The sequence below is a fragment of the Podarcis filfolensis genome, assembly GCF_964270895.1.
Source record: "Podarcis filfolensis genome assembly, chromosome: 5".
Taxonomy (NCBI): Eukaryota; Metazoa; Chordata; class Lepidosauria; order Squamata; family Lacertidae; genus Podarcis; species Podarcis filfolensis.
The window spans coordinates 2314056-2334779 of NC_139608.1; the positions used below are offsets into that span (position 1 = coordinate 2314056).

At 45.5% G+C, this 20724-nt stretch overlaps 1 long non-coding RNA gene across 1 annotated transcript in view; it reads left to right on the forward strand.

Moving 5' to 3' along the window:
- Positions 1 to 4905, forward strand: part of LOC310762297 — a 28953-nt gene extending 24048 nt beyond the window's left edge. The window contains exon 3 of the long non-coding RNA XR_014547937.1: positions 4853 to 4905. This is a non-coding gene — a long non-coding RNA (uncharacterized lncRNA). The remainder of the gene's footprint in view (positions 1 to 4852) is intronic.
- Positions 4906 to 20724: the final 15819 nt, after the last annotated feature.

Genomic DNA, 20724 nt, shown 5'->3' on the forward strand with positions numbered 1-20724 from the left:
CCCCCTGCCAAGCAGGAAACACTGTCGAACAGCTCTTACTGTCAGGAAGTTCTTCCTAATGATACTGATGAATTGGAAAAATAAAAATGTGCTGGCTCCCTTCTACGACTGGACTGAAGACTCATCGGGTCCTCCCTTAAAGAGGGCATGTATTGCGGTGAGACCCAGATAACCAACACCCTGTGTTGTGGGTGGGTTCTATTGGTCAGCCACAACACCCGATTGGTAGGTCCCTCGAAGCTGGGTGCAATCTGGCCAATGGGACGCAGTCCAAACAGTTCAAGGGACGTATTTATGCCAATGCACATGACCCAGAGCTTCCTCTTTTGGCTTGTGCATTCGGAACACCCGCCCACCTCTCCCTACTTTGCGCTTGACTCCCTAGGGCTTTGCGCTTGACCTTGCTATGCCGTCCTGTGTCGTCTGTCATTGGGACAGGGGCACGGCAGGAATTTTCCCCACTTGGCTGATTGGCTGGTGCCATTTGGGTTTCGCCTGCCGCATAGCAAATCGTCACAACTTGTAAGGTTGTGGAAAGGCTCTGGTTCAGGTGATAGGGGTGGGAGAACGCTCTCGCCATCCCTATGTGAAGGGCATTCCGTTAATGGAATCCAGGGACTCAATGGTTTGGTGAACCCTGTGAGGGGGTTGTGCTGGTGCTTGAGTCCAGGGGGATATTTGGGTGGTGGAGATAGCCTGTTCCGGGCTTTCCGCTTATCTAGGTGTTCACCCTTGGCTGACCTATGTTGGAACCCTGGGTCAGCATTACCTGCATGGCAGGGAGCTAGTCGAACCACAGCCTATGCAACCACTCACTTGCTGTAATCAATAAAGTTGTGGCCTAAATTCTGCCAAAAACCAAAACCAAAATTTGAGTCAAGTATGAATTTATTTAGGGGGGGAGGTTTCTGGGTCTGAACATGCAAATACAAACCCGCAACATACGAACAACTTGCATATAAACGCAGACTTGCCATGGACAAATTCAATGATATTTGGAATCCATTCTTACAAATACTGCAATAGGTTAAGATCTGATGAAGTTGTACAATAACAACCTTGTAAAATATACAGTTTTGGGTCTGTCTTCCCCTTTGTTTTCCCTTTGGCATGGGTTCCAGTTCTCTTTCTCATTTTCTGTTTTTGGTTTGTGTCTCACCGTGTTTGGTGCATGTATAGTTATGTACTTTTTGAACTAGAAAGAATGAAAGAGCCTGAAATGGAGATTTACTTAGGGCAGGAGTGATGGATCAGTAGGGTGGTCATTGCAGGAGGCTCTGATCTGCATAAAATTCACATTTCCTAATGCATACGTATACATGCAAATTTAGAAGTGTTCGTTCTGATTTAAACCAGGGGTTCCCCAACTCTTTTGAGCCACAGGCCCCTTGGTTCCAAGAAGTCATCCGCAGTGCTTTCCACTCTAAAAAAAGTGTTATTCAGAATAACCCACTTAGGAAGATAAAACACGACAAAATTCAAAACAGTGACAATCGGTTGCACATTCATTCAAAATCCAATGAGAGGCATTTCCTCTAATTCCACAAATGGATGAATTTGATCCAGGGAAACCAGCCTTTCAAAGTCCTATATTCATTTACACCCCTTGCCACCCCTTTTAGCACCCCCAGGTAATTGCACTGACTCCAGGGGGCGCTACTGTATTTCCCACCAAACTCCTGCTGCCTCAAATAATAATAATAATAATAATAATAATAATAATAATAATTTATTTATACCCCGCCCATCTGGCTGGGTTTCCCCATCCACTCTGGACAGCAACCAACCAAACATTAAAAATACAATACAGCATTAGACATTAAAAACTTTCCTAAACAGGGTCAACCAAAATGGTCAAAGGCCTGGAAACGATGCCTTATGAGGAACGGCTAAGGGAGCTGGGCATGTTTAGCCTGGAGAAGAGGAGGTTAAGGGGTGATATGATAGCCATGTTCAAATATATAAAAGGATGTCACATAGAGGAGGGAGAAAGGTTGTTTTCTGCTGCTCCAGAGAAGCGGACACGGAGCAATGGATCCAAACTACAAGAAAGAAGATTCCACCTAAACATTAGGAAGAACTTCCTGACAGTAAGAGCTGTTTGACAGTGGAATTTGCTGCCAAGGAGTGTGGTGGAGTCTCCTTCTTTGGAGGTCTTTAAGCAGAGGCTTGACAACCATATGTCAGGAGTGCTCTGATGGTGTTTCCTGCTTGGCAGGGGGTTGGACTCGATGGCCCTTGTGGTCTCTTCCAACTCTATGATTCTATGATTCTATGATTCTATGATTCTATGAAAAACTTTCCTAAACAGGGCTGTCTTCAGATGCCTTCAGCTGTACATAGACAAGATCCTCTTTTTCCTCAGAAACTAGTGTAAAAAAAAGTGGCAGGATAAGGGCTTGGGGGAATCTCATCCAGGTGGTACAGGGTGCAGGGAGACCTCTGAACTAGGCTCCACCCACCCCACAAGGCTCCACCCTCATCTGACAGGCACCGCCCCTTAGCAATTAGGCTCCTCCCCTTTAGTCTTTCAAAGTTTGAGCCTCAGGAGACATGACAACTATCAGTCCCCACTGCCTTTATAGAGTAATTTTTTTAAAGCATGTGATTCATCCCTGCAGGAAGCCTTTTATTTCTTTAATTTATTTCATAAAACCTTATATACTGCTTGATTGGATGAAAAAGAAAAGAACCTCAAAGCAGTTTACAGAACTGATAAAGTTACCAACAAGAGAAAATTACAACTATTTAAAATGTTCAAAAACTTCAAATAACAATAGGCTAAAAACAGATTAAAACTCATTGTATGTATGATAATTCATATCTTTTTTTAACGTTTGAGATGTTTGGGGAATTTTGCACCAAATAAATTTGCATTCATGTGTAGAAATGTGCTGCTGTTCCTCCCCCCCCCCCCCCCGCCCCATTATTTTGGGAAACTTTTCAACTTTGGAAATATTGATGCCAAAGTTGTTTCACGTGGTCCCTCTCTTTTTCTGAAAGGAAGCCCGCTTCGAGATTTCACATCAGACAGCGACAGGGGGAAAGCGGCTTGCAGGAAAGACGCTTGTTTGCAATATATGTTCCCCAATTTCGCTTTCAGTATGAGTCAGGAAGGTGGAGCCTTTCTGGAATGGGTGGGGATGTTCAGCACTTGGAATGCAGCCTAAATCACTCTGGCTCTCTCTTTATCGTTTCCCTACAGTCAAAGACATAAATCACGTTCATAGGAGTGTCTTGCACCCCTGGCCAAAGTTCTCCGTCTCCAGCCTGGAGGGTGGGGGAAATCCTTTTAAAAATAAAAAATAAAAAAAATAAACGCTTTATTGAACTTAGAAAAACGTAACATAAAATCAGAGTTATCCATAGAAAAACAAAAAATTACAAATATCTGATACACCTTATCACAGTCTTCTTAAGGTTCCAACAGCTTTCCGCCCACTCCTTATGTCTTAAAATGTTCATTTACCTAGCGCAGTTTTTGGTTGTTAATTATCAGAAAGATTGTACTTTCTTACACTTATCCACTATATCGCAGATGTTATTCGAAGGCTGACACAGGCATCATGCTGTTACAACAGTCTTTCAGGTGCCTTTTAAACAAACCCCATTTATTAATAAATGTTTGTTCTGTATGGCCTCTCCTTCTTTCTGTTAATTTAGCCCGCTCCGCGTATTCCATTAATTTTTGTTGCCACTCCAACTCTGATGGTATTTTTCCACTGGAGGGTGGAGGAAATTGCTTGCTTGCTTGTTTTTATGCATATTGTATTATTTATATGATGTTAGCCGCTCTGAGCCCGGCCGGGGAGGGCAGGGTCTAAATAAAAATGTATTATTTACTATTATTTACTATGTTATCTGCAGTGTAAGGGACATGGGTGGCGCTGTGGGTTAAACCACAGAGCCAAGGACTTGCCGATCAGAAGGACTGCGGTTCGAATCCCCGCGATGGGGTGAGCTTGGTCCCTGCTCCTGCCAACCTAGCAGTTTGAAAGCATGTCAAAGTGCAAGTAGATAAATAGGTACCGCTCCGGTGGAAAGGTAAACGGCGTTTCCGTGCGTTGCTCTGGTTCGCCAGAAGCGGCTTAGTCATGCTGGCCACATGTCCCGGAAGCTGTACGCCAGCTCCCTCGGCCAATAAAGCGAGATGAGCGCCGCAACCCCAGAGTCAGCCACAACTGGACCTAATGGTCAGGGGTCCCTTTACCTTTACCTTTATGTTATCCGCAGTGTAGTCTTGCACCCAGCTACTCAGGAGTAAGCCCCACTGTCTTAAATGGGAGCTAGGGTGTGCCTGTAGCACTGTTCTCTCGTGGGGTAAGACTGCCTCCCCTCCTTTTGCCCCGGAGCCAGAGCGCATTTGACAGCGGCAGATTTAATGCATCCGTGATCTGAGCCACTTCTCTGGAATTCACCTGGAGTCATCGCCGAGGTCACGGAAAACGGTGCGCACACACTCACGCCGGCCCTTTGCCTCTCTGAGTCAAGCCGCAGAACGATGAAAGCCTAATCTCCGCCTTTCTTTGCTTAAGATGTTTTCTGAAGTGAGCCTGAGGTCGGTTTGTCATCTCCAGAGCCTTAAATCCCAATATTCTCTTAAGACCAGGTGCTCAAACAAGAATGGGCGGGAAGACCCAGGAAGGAGCCATTCATTATATATATATATATATATATATATATATATATATATATATATATATCCTTTATTGGTTTGCAATATAGTCTTCCCCCCCGCCGAATTTGCAGCTTAATGTATAACTCAGCAGAACTACACACACACACACAAAAGTGGGCACATTTTTCAATACTGGTAAATATAATGTATGATGTTTTGTATTGTTTGCGGCAGGTCTGTCATAAACCATGAAAAGCCCGAGTCAAACTTCTGTGCTGTGTTGGTGGGCATTTATGTGAATATATTAAGGAAGGTTTTAATGTTTAATCGATTACTAAATTATTATATAAAATATTATCGTATTTTAATATTCTGTTGAAAGCCGCCCAGAGAGGCTGGGGAAACCCAGCCAGAGGGGCGGGGTATAAATAAATAAATTATTATTATTATTATTATTGCTACTACTAATGGCAAAAATCTATGTGATTTAATGGCTACAGGTTAGCAGGAGTGTCTGGCTATCATAAATTTCCCTTTAGTATTATATTCATTCTGTTTTACTAGTTATAGTTAAAAAAAAAGAGAGCCAGACCTGTGAAATAGAGCAGAACTTGCTTCCGAATAACAGCAGAGAATTGGAGCGGAACGTTGGAAGCCTATGGCTAATTTACTTGCGAGTAAACCCCACTGAATGGGATTTGCTTCTTGGAGTCAGTAAACGTGTACAGGATTGTGCCCTAAACCTTTGCCTCATTGCACCAGCAGGACTTGCCCTCCTCTTTTCATCACTGAAGGGGGCTGGACTAGCTGACCAACCCTTCGGGGGGCCCCTCTGCCTCTACAATCTTGTGATTCAGTTGAATCTGGCCCAAATTAACTAAATAATAAGGGGAAATGGGGTGGTTCAAGGTACAGTTTGGCATGTTTTGTTGTTTAGTCGTTTAGTCGTGTCCGACTCTTCGTGACCCCATGGACCAGAGCATGCCAGGCACTTCTGTCCTCCACTGCCTCCTGCAGTTTGATCAAACTCATGCTGGTAGCTTCAAGAACACCATCCAACCATCTCATCCTCTGTCGTCCCCTTCTCCTTGTGCCCTCCATCTTTCCCAACAACAGGGTCTTTTCCAGGGAGTCTTCTCTTCTCATGAGGTGGCCAAAGTCTTGGAGCCTCAGCTTCAGGATCTGTCCTTCCAGTGAGCACTCAGGGCTGATTTCCTTCAGAATGGATACGTTTGATCTTCTTGCAGTCCATGAGACTCTCAAGAGTCTCCTCCAGCACTATAATTCAAAAGCATCAATTCTTCGGCGATCAGCCTTCTTTATGGTCCAGCTCTCACTTCCACAGTTCGGCATATCAGAAAGCAATGTCAGCAAAGCATCCTGACTCACAGCAGATCCCCCCACGAAGCCTTGTGCTGCTCTATTGTCACCCAGTGCCCTTTTAAAATGTTTTTTTTGGGGGGGGGGAAGGTTATTTTGTTACTTCTGTTTTTATTTTGATTATGTATTCCGTGTTTTTATATTGCGGTTTTACCACGTGAGCCACCCTGAGACCAGCTCGTATAGGGCAGTATAATAAATATTAATAATAATAATAATAATAATAATAATAATCACGAAGAGTTGGACACGACTAAATGACTAAACAACAACAACAATAATAAAGTTTCTGTACTTTGCGTTCCTATACACTATGTCTCTATGGTTTGCTGTGTAGCTTTTTCTTAAGATCCATGGGCTATACGAGAAATGAGCCTTTCCAGAATCTGGCTTAGGAGTCCATCTTGAAAGACCCACATTGGCTCCCAGTACATTTCCGGGCACAATTCAAAGTGTTGGTGCTGACTTTTAAAGCCCCAAATGGCCTCAGCCCAGTAGACCTGAAGGAGCGTCTCCACCTCCATTGTTCTGAGGTCCAGCTCCAAGGGTCTTCTGGTGGTTCCCTCACTGTGAGAAGTGAGGTTACAGAGAACCAGGCAGAGGACCTTCTTATTATGTATACCCCACCCATCTGGCTGGGTTTCCCCAGCCACTCTGGGCGGCTTCCAACAGAATATTAAAATACAATAGTCTATTAAACATTAAAAGCTTCCCTAAACAGGGCTGCCTTCAGATGTCTTCTAAAAGTCTGGTAGTTGTTTTTCTCTTCAACATCTGATTGGAGGGCGTTCCACAGGGCAGGTGCCACTATGGAGAAGGCCCTCTGCCTGGTTCCCTGTAACTTGGCTTCTCGCAGAGAGGGAACCACCAGAAGGCCCTCAGAGCTGGACCTCAGTGTCGGGGCAGAATGATGGGGGTGGAGATGCTCCTTCAAGTCTACTGGATGTCCCTTGGCTTCTCCTTCCAACTTTAAGATTCTGTGACTTTGGGCCTATTACTCACTGTGTGTCCAGCCTACCTAACAAGTTGCCAGGAGGGAAAAAGTGGGGTGAGCCAAGATCAGAAACGCAGCTCTGAGCTCCTTGGAGGCAGGGTGGCGTGGAGAAAAAACACACAAAAGGAACTTCTTGACATCTCTCCTCTTAACAATGGTGCTGAATTTCTCTTGCAAGAAGGCAAGGCTAGCTCTATGATTCAATGAGTCTGTGATTCTAGGATCCTCTGAAATTTGCACTTCTCTGAATTTTGCGGTGCTTTTCTCTAGCCATGTGACGTGCCCCTAAAATCTTTGGGTAACAGGTGCATTAAAAAAAAACAAACATGCAACAAACTGTCTTGGAGGTCCCAGGCCACAGAGAGGTTAGGCTGGCCTCAACTAGAGCCAGGGCTTTTTCAGCTGTGGCTCCGATCTGGTGGAACACTCTGTCCCAAGAGACCAGGACCCTGCAGGACTTGGCATCTTTCTGCAGGGCCTGCAAGATGGAGCTGTTCCACCAGGCCTTTGGCCAGGGCACAGCCTGACTCCCTCCTTTGGCAATCTCCACAGAACCCTAGCCCAATGGTTGCCATCAATTTGATTTGAATTAATTTTATAATGAAATGATTTTAGAATGTTGTATTATTTTATTGTTGTTAGCCGCCCTGAGCCCGGCTTCGGCTGGGGAGGGCGGGATATAAATAAAATTTATATTATTATTATTATTATTATTATTATTATTATTATTATTATTATTATGGGACATTGCTTTGTAAAAATGTGCTTTTGGGTGAATTGCATGCAAAAACACGGACATATGGGGAAAATTCGCTCTAAAACGCTGGTGGGTATTCACGACTTTTCGTTTCATTTTTGAAATCGTAATTTGCTGTGGGAATGTAGAAAACTGGATCAAACACCGGAAAGCTGAAACTACAGAGAGATTTTTTTCCCCGGCGGGGAGCAGAAGGATAATGTGGATGAGCCCTAGGCTGTCCATCTTCTGGCCGCAGGTTCCACGGGTTGTTCTGTGTGAGTAAGTACTTTCTTTTGTATGCCTTTAGAAAGAGAAAGAAAGGGAAGCTTTGGTTCCAAGAAGCCTGTGAGTCACAACCTCGTTACTTTTGAAAGCTGGTTATTTCAGCCATTTTAGCTGCTCTCCGTGGCTTATATTAGCTGTCATTGCTGTCTGTGTTGACTTAAGCATTGTTTGCAAAGCCTGGTGACAGGGAGATGAAGGATTCTCCACCAGGCGCTGATGTAAAGGCACAATGGAGAGAGTTGGGCTGTTCTCCGGGCTCAGCCACGCAGAACCCTTCGCTCTCACCCAAAAGGAAAGGGAACTTTTAACCAAATCTGAACTTGGGCCAGGTTTCCAAAACCTTTCCAGTCAGAAATGTTAACAAGTTCATAATTTGTAAGGGGTGGGGTTGGTTTAAAAATGTGAACCGAAAACTGAATTTAGTTGGTATAGTCCATTTGATGCCTTCAACATCCAACGGTGTTACTTAAAGTTCAATTTGACCGGAAAGCCCTGCTGGTGAGTTTTTGTAATGTGCAAATCCAGTTTTCAATTCATTTATTCTTTAGCCTAACTCAGAACTTCCCCAGCCTGAATTTTGAAACCCGCTTCGCTCCAATACACAGCACCATCAACACCACCAACTCACAGCCAAAATAATAGTGTGGCATTAAAAGGTAAAGGGACCCCTGACCATTAGGTCCAGTCGTGACCGACTCTGGGGTTGCGGCGCTCATCTCGCTTTATTGGCCGAGGGAGCCGGCGTACAGCTTCCGGGTCATGTGGCCAGCAGGACTAAGCCGCTTCTGGCAAACCAGAGCAGCGCACGGAAACGCCATTTACCTTCCCGCCGGAGCGGTACCTATTTATCTACTTGCACTTTGACGTGCTTTCAAACTGCTAGGTTGGCAGGAGCAGGGACCGAGCAATGGGAGCTCACCCTGTCGTGGGGATTCAAACTGCCGACCTTCTGATCGGCAAGTCCTAGGCTCTGTGGTTTAACCCACAGCGCATTAGGAGAACATAATTCTGAATGATGCAAACACAAATTTGAGTGCTTGAAGCATTTACTGCCTGCACCTCAGTGACAGCTGCAAACTGCTTTTCTTTTGTACTACATTGGTGCAGCACCCCAATTGTGCATATAGGGCTGTATACAAACAAACAAACAACAACAACCACTGCCACTACTACTGTGGGTCTTGTGTAAGGAGGACTGGAATGGCTTATATACTTATATTCTCACCCAGTGCTGCCTTTGAATGGGGCAGGAGAGCTGAGAAAAACTGAAAATATTGTTTCCTCTGAAATTTATGTTTTTATTTGGGGTATTTGTACCCCACCGTTCAGCCCAAAAGGCTTCTGGAGCAGCTTACATGCCATCAGAACAAGTCCTCATCTGCAGGCTTATGTTCTAAGAAAGTCACAGCATGCAAGGGAAAGGGGACAGGGAGGGAAGAGGAAAAGTCAGAATCCAAATTCAGGCAACAATTTGCTGCTGCTCTGTTGACCAGTTCAGAGGCAAGGAAGTGCCTGGAGGAGCTGGACCTTCAGCAAAGCTAAAGAAATTGTCCTTCTTCCCGTCTCTCCCATTGAGGCGATCTAATGGAAGTTGAGGTGTGGTGTGCCTATTGGCTATCGCACACCAACGTCCTATTTTAGCCTGCTATCTGATGCAGATGATCACATCTTTCTTTTTTTGAAGTAGCATTCCTGGTGCAAAGCAATATCCAGCCCAGCCCAACCACAGAATCATAGAATTGTTGTCCAACCCCCTGCAGTGCAGGAGTAAATCCTTCAGCACAGTTCCTTCAAATGGGTCTGAACAGTGTGGAGACCCCAAAAGACTGTCAGCCCTAAAGAGAAGCCATCAAGCTTAGAGGGGGTGTCATATGGGTTGGTGATGTCATCATGATGACCACATATCTGGCCTTCTGGCCTGGTGACATCATTAATAAGAAAAGCTCTGTGGGATCAGACCATAGGGAACCCACCCAGTCCAGTATCTCATAGTGGCCAACCAAACATCAAAGTAAAAACCAGGATTCCCCTCTCTCGATCTTTACTTTACTTTACTTTACTTTACTTCTGAAAGTTTATTGGAAATCGTATCATCACCTCTCTAAACCAGTCACGCCTTATTGTAGCCTGACTTGGATGTTGTTGTTGTTTTAAAAAATGCAGTTTACAGAACAGATGAAGTTAACAACAAGAAAAAAATACAATTATTTAAAATGTTCAAAAACTTCAAATAACAGGCTAAAAACAGATTAAAACTCATTATATATATTATATCTTGTGTCTTTTTTTTTAAGTTTGAAACATTTTGGGAATTCTGCACCAAAGAGATTTGCATTCATGTCTAGAAATTTGCTGCTGTTCCTTTTTTAATTAATTTTGGGAAACTTTCCAGCTTTGGAACTATAGCTACCAAAGTTGTCTCACATGGTCCCCCGCTTTCTGAAAGGAAGCCTGCTTCAAGATTTCACATTAGACAGGGAAAGGGGGAAAGCGGCTTGCAGGAAAGACACTTGTTTGCAATATATATTCCCCAATTTCGCTTTCAGTGTGAGTGCCATGATCTTCACTAGTATAAGCTCCCTGTTGCTGGTCAGGATACGACCCCAAATGGATGCCCTCCTGGGGTGATGAGAATTGTGGTCCGAAACAGCTGAAAGTTGCACCAGATTAGGGAAAGCTCATTTGCAATCTGCCCTTGAAGGCAGCAAGTTCTTGGGGCTGCCAGTTTGCACCTCTTGCAAATTGCCAGTAAAGTTTTGCTGCCCGTTCCGCACGCCAGCCCCTTCCTGGCAGGTATTCTTGGCTACCAGCCTTTGTACGTGTCTCTCGTAAATCCCGGACTCTGCAAAATTATAGGTGAAATCTCCCCTGGCTTAGCCAAGAAAGGAGATGCTAACCAGTGATTAATAATCAAAATATATAAAAGAGAAGACAGCGAGTTACCAGCCCAGGTATAATTAAAATGAATAGGGTTTTTCTCCCTCTCCAGCACACATACACAAGCAAATCCCCATGCGCTGACTTCCTCTGCGTCACGCCCAAATACGCCCAGGCCTCGCCTTGCAAAAGTATTTCTCCTGTCATCGTAGCCTAGAGCAAACACCTACATCCTCCAAGGGAAAGCCAAGGCTGCCAGTTAGTGGGATGGAGAGGAGAAAGGGCATCCGTCTTTGGAGGGAATTTTGCCTCCCTGGCACAGGGCAACAGGACAGCACCTTCTCCCGTGTGATGGGGGTGGGAGGGAGAACCTAAGAACCTAAGATGAGGCCTCCTGGATCAGGCCAACAGCCCATCTATCCCAGCGTCCTATACTCACAGCAGCCAAATACCCCAAGAACCTAGAAACCAAAATAGACTGCCACTGGACTGGGAGGTTCTATGAGAACCTAAGAGGAGCCTGCCTGCTGGATCAGGCAAATAGCCCATCTATCCCAGCATCCTGTGGCAGTGAGTTCCATAGTTTGAAACATAAAAAAATTTCTTTTATCTAGGGTCTGGAAACCAAGCCTGATGAGGGAGGGTGCAGTGGCGTAGCGTGGGGGGTGCAGGGGGGGCCGGCCGCACCGGGCGCAACATCTGGGGGGGGCGCTCGCACTCGCAGCTCTCTGCCCCTACCTGGCTCACTCACTCTCTCTCACTGCAGTGCTGGCTGTGCGAATCCAATCCGAGCCGCTGGGTCGCTGCCCACTGTGGAGGGGGTGGGTGCCAGGCGTGCGGTGCGGAGAGAGAGCGAGGGACTATCTGGGGGAGGGACAGTGCAGCGGCCGCCCAGCGCAGCGCTGAGCGTGGGAGAGAACCACACCAGACCAGACCAGGCAGCAGCAAGAAGAAGCTGGCAGCGGCGGCAGGTTAGGGGTTAGGGGGCGCAAATTACTTGCCTTGCCCCGGGTGCTGACAACCCACGCTACGCCACTGGGAGGGTGGAAGGAGCTGGGTATGTTTAGCCTGGAAAGAGAAGGGATATGAGAGCTGCCTTCAAATATCCGAAGGGCTGTCATATGGAAGATGGAGCAAGCTTCTTTTCTCCTGCTCCGGAGGGTAGGACTCGAACCCATGGCTTCAAGTTACAAGAACGGAGATTCCGATTCAACATTAGGGGGAAAAAAGAGCTGATTGACCGTGGAATCTTCTCCCTTGAAAGGTGGTGGAGTCTCCTTCCTTGGAGGTTCTTAAGCAGAGGTCGGATGGCCATCTGTCTTGGATGCTTTAGCTGAGATTCTTGTAGTGCAGGGGGCTGGACTAGATGACCCCTTGGGTCCCTTCCAACTATACAATTCTATGATTCTGCGATTCTGCAATTTGTCCTGAATCTTCCCACATTCAGCTTCATCTGAAGAAGTGTGCATGCACATGAAAGCTTATACCCAGAACCTTTGAAGCCCTATACAGCCTAGGACCTTCGTACCTACGGGACCGCCTTTCCTGGTATGTCCCACGGAGGACCTTACGGTCTTCAAATAAAAACATCTTGGAGATCCCGGGCCACAGGGAGGTTAGGCTGGCCTCAACCAGAGCCAGGGCTTTTTCGGCCGTGGCCCCAATCTGGTGGAACGCTTTGTCACAAGAAACTAGGGCCCTGCAGGACTTGACATCTTTCTGCAGGGCTTGCAAGACAGAGCTGTTCCACCAGACCTTTGGCCAAGGCACAGTCTGACCCCCTCTCTCCTTCTGTAATCCTCATAGAACTCTAGCCCAATGGTTGCTATTAATTTAACTCTGAATTGATATTAGAATGAATTGATTTTAGAATGCATTTCAATTAATTGATTGTGATTTTATGTAAACTATGTTATTTTTACTGTTGTTAGCTGCTCTGAGCCCGGCTTTGGCTGGGGAGGGCAGGATATAGATACAATTATTATTATTATTATTATTATTATTATTATTATTATTATTATCATCATTATCAAGCTTAGTTGGTGTCTAAGGTGCTACTTTTATATGCCTGTTGTCTTTGTCCATGGAGGCAGTAAGAGATTTTACTTTCTTGAGAGTCCCATGGACTGCAAGAAGATCAAACCTCTCCATTCTGAAGGAAATCAGCCCTGAGTGCTCACTGGAAGGACAGATCCTGAAGCTGAGGCTCCAAGACTTTGGCCACCTCATGAGAAGAGAAGACTCCCTGGAAAAGACCCTGATGTTGGGAAAGATGGAGGGCGCAAGGAGAAGGGGACGACGGAGGACGAGATGGTGGGACAGTGTTCTGCAAGCTACCAGCATGAGTTTGACCAAACTGCGGGAGGCAGTGGAAGACAGGAGTGCCTGGCGTGCTCTGTTCCAGGGGGCCATGAAGCGTCGGACATGACTAAATGACTAAACAACAACAACAAATGTGCTACTGGACAATTTTTTTATTTATTTTGACTGCATCAGACCAACATGGCTACCTACCTAAATTGAGCTTAATTGATGTGTTCTCAAGTTCTAGCATTAGGAGTGAAGCTTTTCCCCCTATGCACTTTCTGCATGCTGTGAATAATCTTATAAATTTCTCTTCCCCTTTTTCCTAAACGCTGCAACATTTCTGCACAGGGGAGTCACTCCCATCGCCGGTTCAAGACTTTCTTTGGGGCCAGAATCTGTGTGGCTTTGATGTTCGGTAGGACACCTTAGAAAACCATTTCGCAACACTGAGCAATGCGGTGTCAGGCAGCAGGCGTGGTTTGGGATATTTCTCTGTTGTTTCATCTTTTGCAAATTAGGCGCATTGGGAGCCGGTGGGTGAGTGTGAGAGTGCAACACCTGGGAGGAGGGTGGAATCACCCTCTGCGCGCGCCCTGGGGATACGAGGGTCTGATGCGGAGCGAGGAGGGAAGAGTGCAGAGCAAGCAGTTGCTGCCTTGCTCCAGGCAGCTTGCAGGATGAGTTAGACTTAGAGCAGAAAACATTCCAGCCGCTCTCTTTTGATCCAGGAGCTTTGTGGGACTGGGTGGTTCTTGGAGCTGAAAGGGGAGATCTCACAGGGGATCACTCTGATCCCTGGACCAACACCCAGTCTGCTGCTACTTGGAAAGCAGTTTCTTTCTTTATATATACATATAAAATTTTATTTGTCATTTCCCACTTTTACAAATATTTTAACGAGAAAAACAAAACCTGTGCAAATCTAATTTACCTTCCCTTCAACTTCCCTCCCCTCCTTTCTGTGGTTATTTACTTCATATCTTTTTATTACTGCATATCCAATTCAAATATGTTTACAAATTTTCCCTTATCTTTATATCAGTCCCACTAATGCTTCAATTTGTGTACAATGTGTCTTCAAATAGTCAATAAATTTTCCCCATTCTATTTTAAAAAGTCTTCTTGATTTCTTATTCTTCTGGTGAGTTTTGCCATTTCTGCATATTCCGTTAATTTTAATTGCCAATCTTCCATTGTCGGAACTGTTTCTTCCTTCCATCTTTGGGTATAAATCATTTGAGGAACCATGGTGCGTACATAAGCAATTTTTTTCCTGTTCAGTAGCTGCTTCTCCAGCAATTATACCTAAAAGCAAATCTTCTGCTTTTTTCACAAAAGTTATCTTCATCCTTTTTTCAACTTATTTTACATCATTTCCCAGAAAGCTTTTACTGTCTTACATAGCCACCACATGTGAATAAAGTACCTTCTTTTTCTTTACATTTGCAACAGGTATCTGATTCCGATTGGAAAGCAATTTCCGATTCAGCGCACCTACCGGTACATTGCAATGCGCCTTCATAGCGCTTACAGACAACAATCTCCCCTCAGTGAGGCATAAGGGGGCATTGCAAAGAGGCTCAGAGACGCCCAGTTTTAGCGAGATCCCTGAATGGCTGGGATCGCTCAGGTGACCAATGTAGGTGGCGGACTCACCTCCATTGTAGATTTTAAGCAGAGGTTGGGCGGCCATCTGCCATTGATGTTTACGTTGAGATTCCTGCATTGCAGGGGGTTGGACTAGATGACCCTTGGGGTCCCTCCCAACTCTACAGTTAATAACAATAATAATAAAATTTTATTTATATCCCGCCTTCCCCAGCTGAAGCAGCTAACAACACTAAAAGTAACACAGTTTACATAAAATCACAATCAATTACCATAGTTGAAATACATTCTAAGATCAATTCATTATAAAATCAGTTCAAATCAAATTGATGGCAAGCCAAAGGCCTGGTGGAGCAGCTCTGTCTTGCAGGCCCTGCGGAAAGATGTCGAGTCCCACAGGGCCCTAGTCTCTTGGGACAGAGCGTTCCACCAAGTCGGGGCCACGGCCGAAAAAGCCCTGGCTCTGGTTGAGGCCAGTTCTATGATTCATTTCTGAGCAATGGAATTTACTATCATCATATTATCTGTCTGCCACCTTTCCATAGTTAAAATCTTGCTCAGGGAGACTTACAAGATGAAAAGAATTTACATATTTACAAGCATAACAAAAGTAATCATAAGCAACAAATAAAACACAACAAAAGTACACAACCAAACTGAACAATTTCCACGCAAATCAGGTGTGAAAAGAGCAGTAACAAAAGCCTCCAACGAAACCTCTGAAAAAATATTCCAGTCCAGGAATCTGTTCAACAGCCTCTGCTTTTGTAGCTGGAGTCAGTCCGGGCTTCAACCCCCAGGTCAGGTGGAAAAGGCCTGCAAGGCAGGGAGCAGGTGTTCTAGGACTCACAGCCATGAACGTCTCTGGCTGCTGGATCAATCCCATCTAGTCTGGCCTCCTGTTCTCCCAGTGGTTATCCATATGCCTTAATGGGAAACCTGGAAGCAGGATCCAGTCATCAGAGCCTTCTCCCCTCCTACAGTTTCCAGCAAGCGATATTCAGAAGCATTGCTGCCTCCAACTTTGGAAGCGGGGCTGAGCCATCTTGGCTAGCAGCCATCCCAAGCCTTCTCCTCTTCCACGAACTGGTCCAATCCTCTTTTAAAGTCATCCAGGTTTGTGTTCTCCACTGCCTCCGGTGGCAATGAGTTCCATAGTTCCACACTGCGCCGTGTGAAAAAATACTTTTCTTTGTCCAGAATCTCCTAACATTCTTGGGCCTGTCTGGACCTCTCAGCTGTGATGGACATGCCTTTTCTTCTCTCCCAAGTCAGAAGGCCAGCCTACGAGAAGCACCTCTTGTTCTTGTTACGGATTCGGCCCCAGTTGACTTCCTCACATCCAAGTGACCTCAGCCGAGCCCAGACACTGAGTAAGCAGCAAGAGCTCTGTGCCCTTAATGGGGAGGGAGAGAGGGAGAGAGGGAGAAAGGTGAAGGGCTGTCATCAGTGCACAATGTCCTATCGCTGGAAACAAACCCGCATTTTAAATCTTCATTTAAAGCTATGTCTTAGAGTGGCTGAAAGTGGTTCGGGTCAAGTCTCATTTGAAGATAAAGGCCTGCTTTTGCACAGCACCTTAAATATCCTGATAACTGGCTCAGTTGGTTAGAGTGCCAAGATCGCAGGTTTGATCCCCACATGAGGTAGCTGCAAAATCTTGGGTTGGACTAGATGATCCTCGAGGTCCCTTCCATCTCTACAGTTCCATCACTTCTAAGAAATCAGTCGTCCCCAAACTTTTCCTGGCCCCCACTTCCTAGGTTGCAGAAGCTCACCCCCAAGTCTGTAAAAAAGCATGGCTCAGAATAGTGGTTTCACAATCCACTAATAATAATAATAATAATAATAATAATAATAATAATAATGATTATTTATACCCCGCCCATCTGGCTGGACTTCCCCAGCCATCTGGGTGGCTTCCAACAAAATATTAAAATACAGTAATGCATCAAACATTAAAAGCTTCCCTAAACAGGGCTGCCTTCAGATGTCTTCTAAAAGTCTGGTAGTTGTTGTTCTCGTTGACATCTGGTGGGAGGGTGTTTCACAGGGCGGGTGCCACTACCGAGAAGGCCCTCTGCCTGGTTCCCAGTAACTTGGCTTCTCACAGGGAGGGAACCTCCAGAAGGCCCTCGGTGCTGGACCTCCGTGTCCGGGCAGAACGATACGGGTGGAGACGCTCCTTCAGGTTTACTGGGCTGAGGCCATTTAGGGCTTTCAAGGTCAGCACCAATACTTTGAATTGTGCTCGGAAACGTACTGGGAGCCAATGTAGAAAGATAATAGCACCATAAAATTCAAAAGAGCAGCAATTAACTGCACAATTATTCAAAACCCAATTAAAACTATTTAGCTCAATTAATTCAACCAAACCGATTAACGTGATGCAGTCTGATAACCGTTTGCACCCGGCACTGTTCCCTTGCCTCTTGCCCCCCCCAAGTAATTCTACCACCTGCTTTGGGATCCACTGCTTAAGCCATAGATTAAGCTTAGCGATGGTTTAAAGGTGAATGCACAGCATGCTGGTTAAAAACAAGGTTTAATGCTCATGGTCCGTTTGGAGGAAACAAAACCAAGTTTGGAGATAATGCTCAGCCCAGCTATGGCTTAGTTCTGGGCAGGATAGCAGGAGAAGAGGAGCAGGAAAGCACTCGTAATTTTATCCCTTTGCTCCAGCATTCTCTGTACACACCTTTGAAACCATAGGTAAGCTTAAGCTAAAGGGTAAAGGGGCCCCTGACCATTAGGTCCAGTCGTGGCCAACTCTGGGCTTTATTGGCCGAGGGAGCCGGCGTACAGCTTCCAGGTCATGTGGCCAGCATGACTAAGCCGCTTCTAGCGAACCAGAGCAGCGCACGGAAATGCCGTTTACCTTCCCGCCGGAGCGGTACCTACTTATCTACTTGCACTTTGACGTGCTTTCAAACTGCTAGGTTGGCAGGAGCAGGGACTGAGCAACGGGAGCTCACCCCGTCACGGGGATTCGAACCTCTGATCGGCAAGTCCTAGGCTCTGTGGTTTAACCCACAGCACCACCCGCGTCCCTATAGGTAAGCTTAACCATGCTTTAAAATGGTGCAGGGTCAAAGTTAATGCAACCTCAGAAGGGAGAGCAATATTTCTCAATCACACTCATAACTTCGCAATTTTTTTTGGTGTTGCTCATTGTTCCTGTTGTTTTCATTTACCTTTTGCCCTAAGGTCCCTGGGTGGGTTGCAACGGTTTAAAGCACAATGCTAGAAACAGTTTGGAACGAATCAGGATAATAGGATGGGTCCTATATAAATCCCAATCTGGACCGCTATTCTCTCTCCCCACCCCCTTTTAATAAAACATTGTGGTTTACGGAGCGGAAGACAAAAACGACTAAAATGAAGCAATGAGAACAAACGCCCCAAATTCCAGCAAAATGACTGGGAAATATTATAGTGAAAAGCAATAGAAGGAACAGGTTGGGCTGGGTGATGTTTGGGGTCCCTTGGAAATCTACAAGTCTATGATATGGGAAAGGAAAAGTCCTTTTTCCACAGCTATCCGAAGAAGAAACATTTTTTAACTTGGCTTGGAAAGGCCAGCAGATAGGAGGATGCATGAATCTCTCTCTCCGAAGGGGTTCTGTAGCAGTGGGGCTGTTCCGGAAAAGGCCCTGCTTGTGACAGGGGTGATTCTAAGCTCCCTGTAACCTTGAACCCTGTACCCAGAGCAGGGCCTCATCAGAAGGTCTCAAGCACCAGGCCTGAAGTCCTAGGGAAGGATGCATTCCAGGAGATAACTGGAAACCCGAGTTGTTTAGGGCATCAGAAGTAAGAATATGCACATTTGCTCACAGCTTGCTTCAACGGCTGAAATTCTTGGAGCATCTTCAAAGACCACTCTGCATAGAACAGATTGCAATGGTTTGAACGGGAGAACAAAGATGGCATTCTGTGCCAGCCTGGTCTCAACTGCATACTTCACAGAAGGAGGGACTTTAAAAAGAGCTCTCTGGAATAACGCAGGGAGGTCCAGGTCCCAAAAAGACATCAGAATACTCTCCAAGTCCCAAAACTTCAACACTGGGAATGCACGCACCGAAGCATCACTGAACTTAACCAGAATTCCTATAGCTGTGTCGCAAAAAGTTGGCCATGTTAAGGAGCTTGCGTCATTTGTAGCCTGCAAACGCACCCCCCATTTGTGAGAAATCAATATTTTAGTATGGCAGCACCTGCACTTTGGAACTCCCTGCAGATTGACATCAGGCAGGTGTCTTCGCTGTACGCTTTCTGACGCCTGCTAAGAACATGTTCGCTTCGACAAGCCTGCCTGGATGCTTAGAAAGCTGAGACTAGTCACTGCCTCTCAGCCTATTTTATCCCACAGGGTTTTTGTGGGGATTAAATGGGGTGGAAGAGAACCATTTGCACCACCCTGAGCTCCGTGGAGAAAAAGGTGGGATAGACATGCAATGCAAGGAAAAGAAATAAGCAACACCCAAGGGGATAGCCTTGTTTTATTTTCTCTTAAACTGTTTGGATTTTTTTTTTTTAAAGCACTGTATATATTTTATGCAATAAGTTTCTGCAAGAGCAGTACATCAGAGCCGGGAAGGGAAAGCTACGCTGATTTTCCTAGGGAGAAACTGCTGTACTCGGGACTTGCAGAATAAATCTGTGTCCAGGCTTCACTATGCAATTTGTTCTCTATGAGGATGCAGCTGTGAGTTTTGTTAATCAAACAGCTAACCAGAACAGAGGCCGCCAACACTACGTTTCAGGCCTTTTTGCACGCGATATCCTAAGCGTCGCTTTGCATTTTGTGGATCCAGACTGCAGCTGGAGCAAACCGACGCCCAGCTCCCTGCAGAAGAATGATAATCATAAAGGGACAAAAAGAGAGAGTCACGGAACACCAATTTCCCAAGGAAATAAGAAGAGGCAGAGAGGGAGAGGGAAGGCGATATAAATCCGTTAACGGTTATGCAATCAAGTAATTAATTCTCCACGGGCGTAGTCACATGCCATTCCTCTGGCTTTAGATTTAATTAAGCAAAAGGGCTGATTAGGACTGAGAGGGAGAAGGCAGAGAAATTTAGAACACTTGCAACAAACATTCCCTTCTACTTATATATCTCCATTCGTCCAAGCCAGTGTAGTGATGAATGAAAGCCAAGCTACAGGGAACGACTGGGTGTGTTTTGTGCTGAAGTGCCTGTGTTTCCATAGGATTCTGGAGTTGGAACGGAAGGGATCCCCCAAGGGTCATCTAGTCCAACCCCCTGCAATGTGGGAATCACAGCCAAGAATCCCTGACAGACAGCTCTAAAACTTCCAAGGATGGAGAGTCCACCACCTTCCAAGGTTATCTTAACACTCAGAAAGTTCTTCCTAATCTCATTCATTTGTTTGTTTTGCATTTTATTTATAAACTTCGAAAGTTTGCAGGTTTAATACATCTTGACAATTTTCAATTAACATGTGACTTCCCCTCCACCCCTCCCTGGTTTCCCCATAATTTCTAATATTGCTCCATATTATACCCTGTCTGCTCCACATTAATCCCCAATGCTTATTTTACTGCTGCTCATTATTCAATTCCTACTTGGGTTTTGTCCATGGAGTTTTCTTGGCAGGGATACTGGAGTGGCTTGCCGGTTCCTGCTCTAGGTGGATCACGTTTGGTCAAAACTCTCCACTATGAAAACCATAGCTTTAACTATACAGACCTTTGTTGGCATCACCTTGCCAACAAAGGTCCGTATAGTTAAAGCTATGGTTTTCCCAGTAGTGATGTATGGAAGTGAGAGCTGGACCATAAAGAAGGCTGATCGCTGAAGAATTTATGCTTTTGAATTCTGGTGCTGGAGGAGACTCTTGAGAGTCCCATGGACTGCAAGTAGATCAAACCGATCCAATCTGAAGGAAATCAGC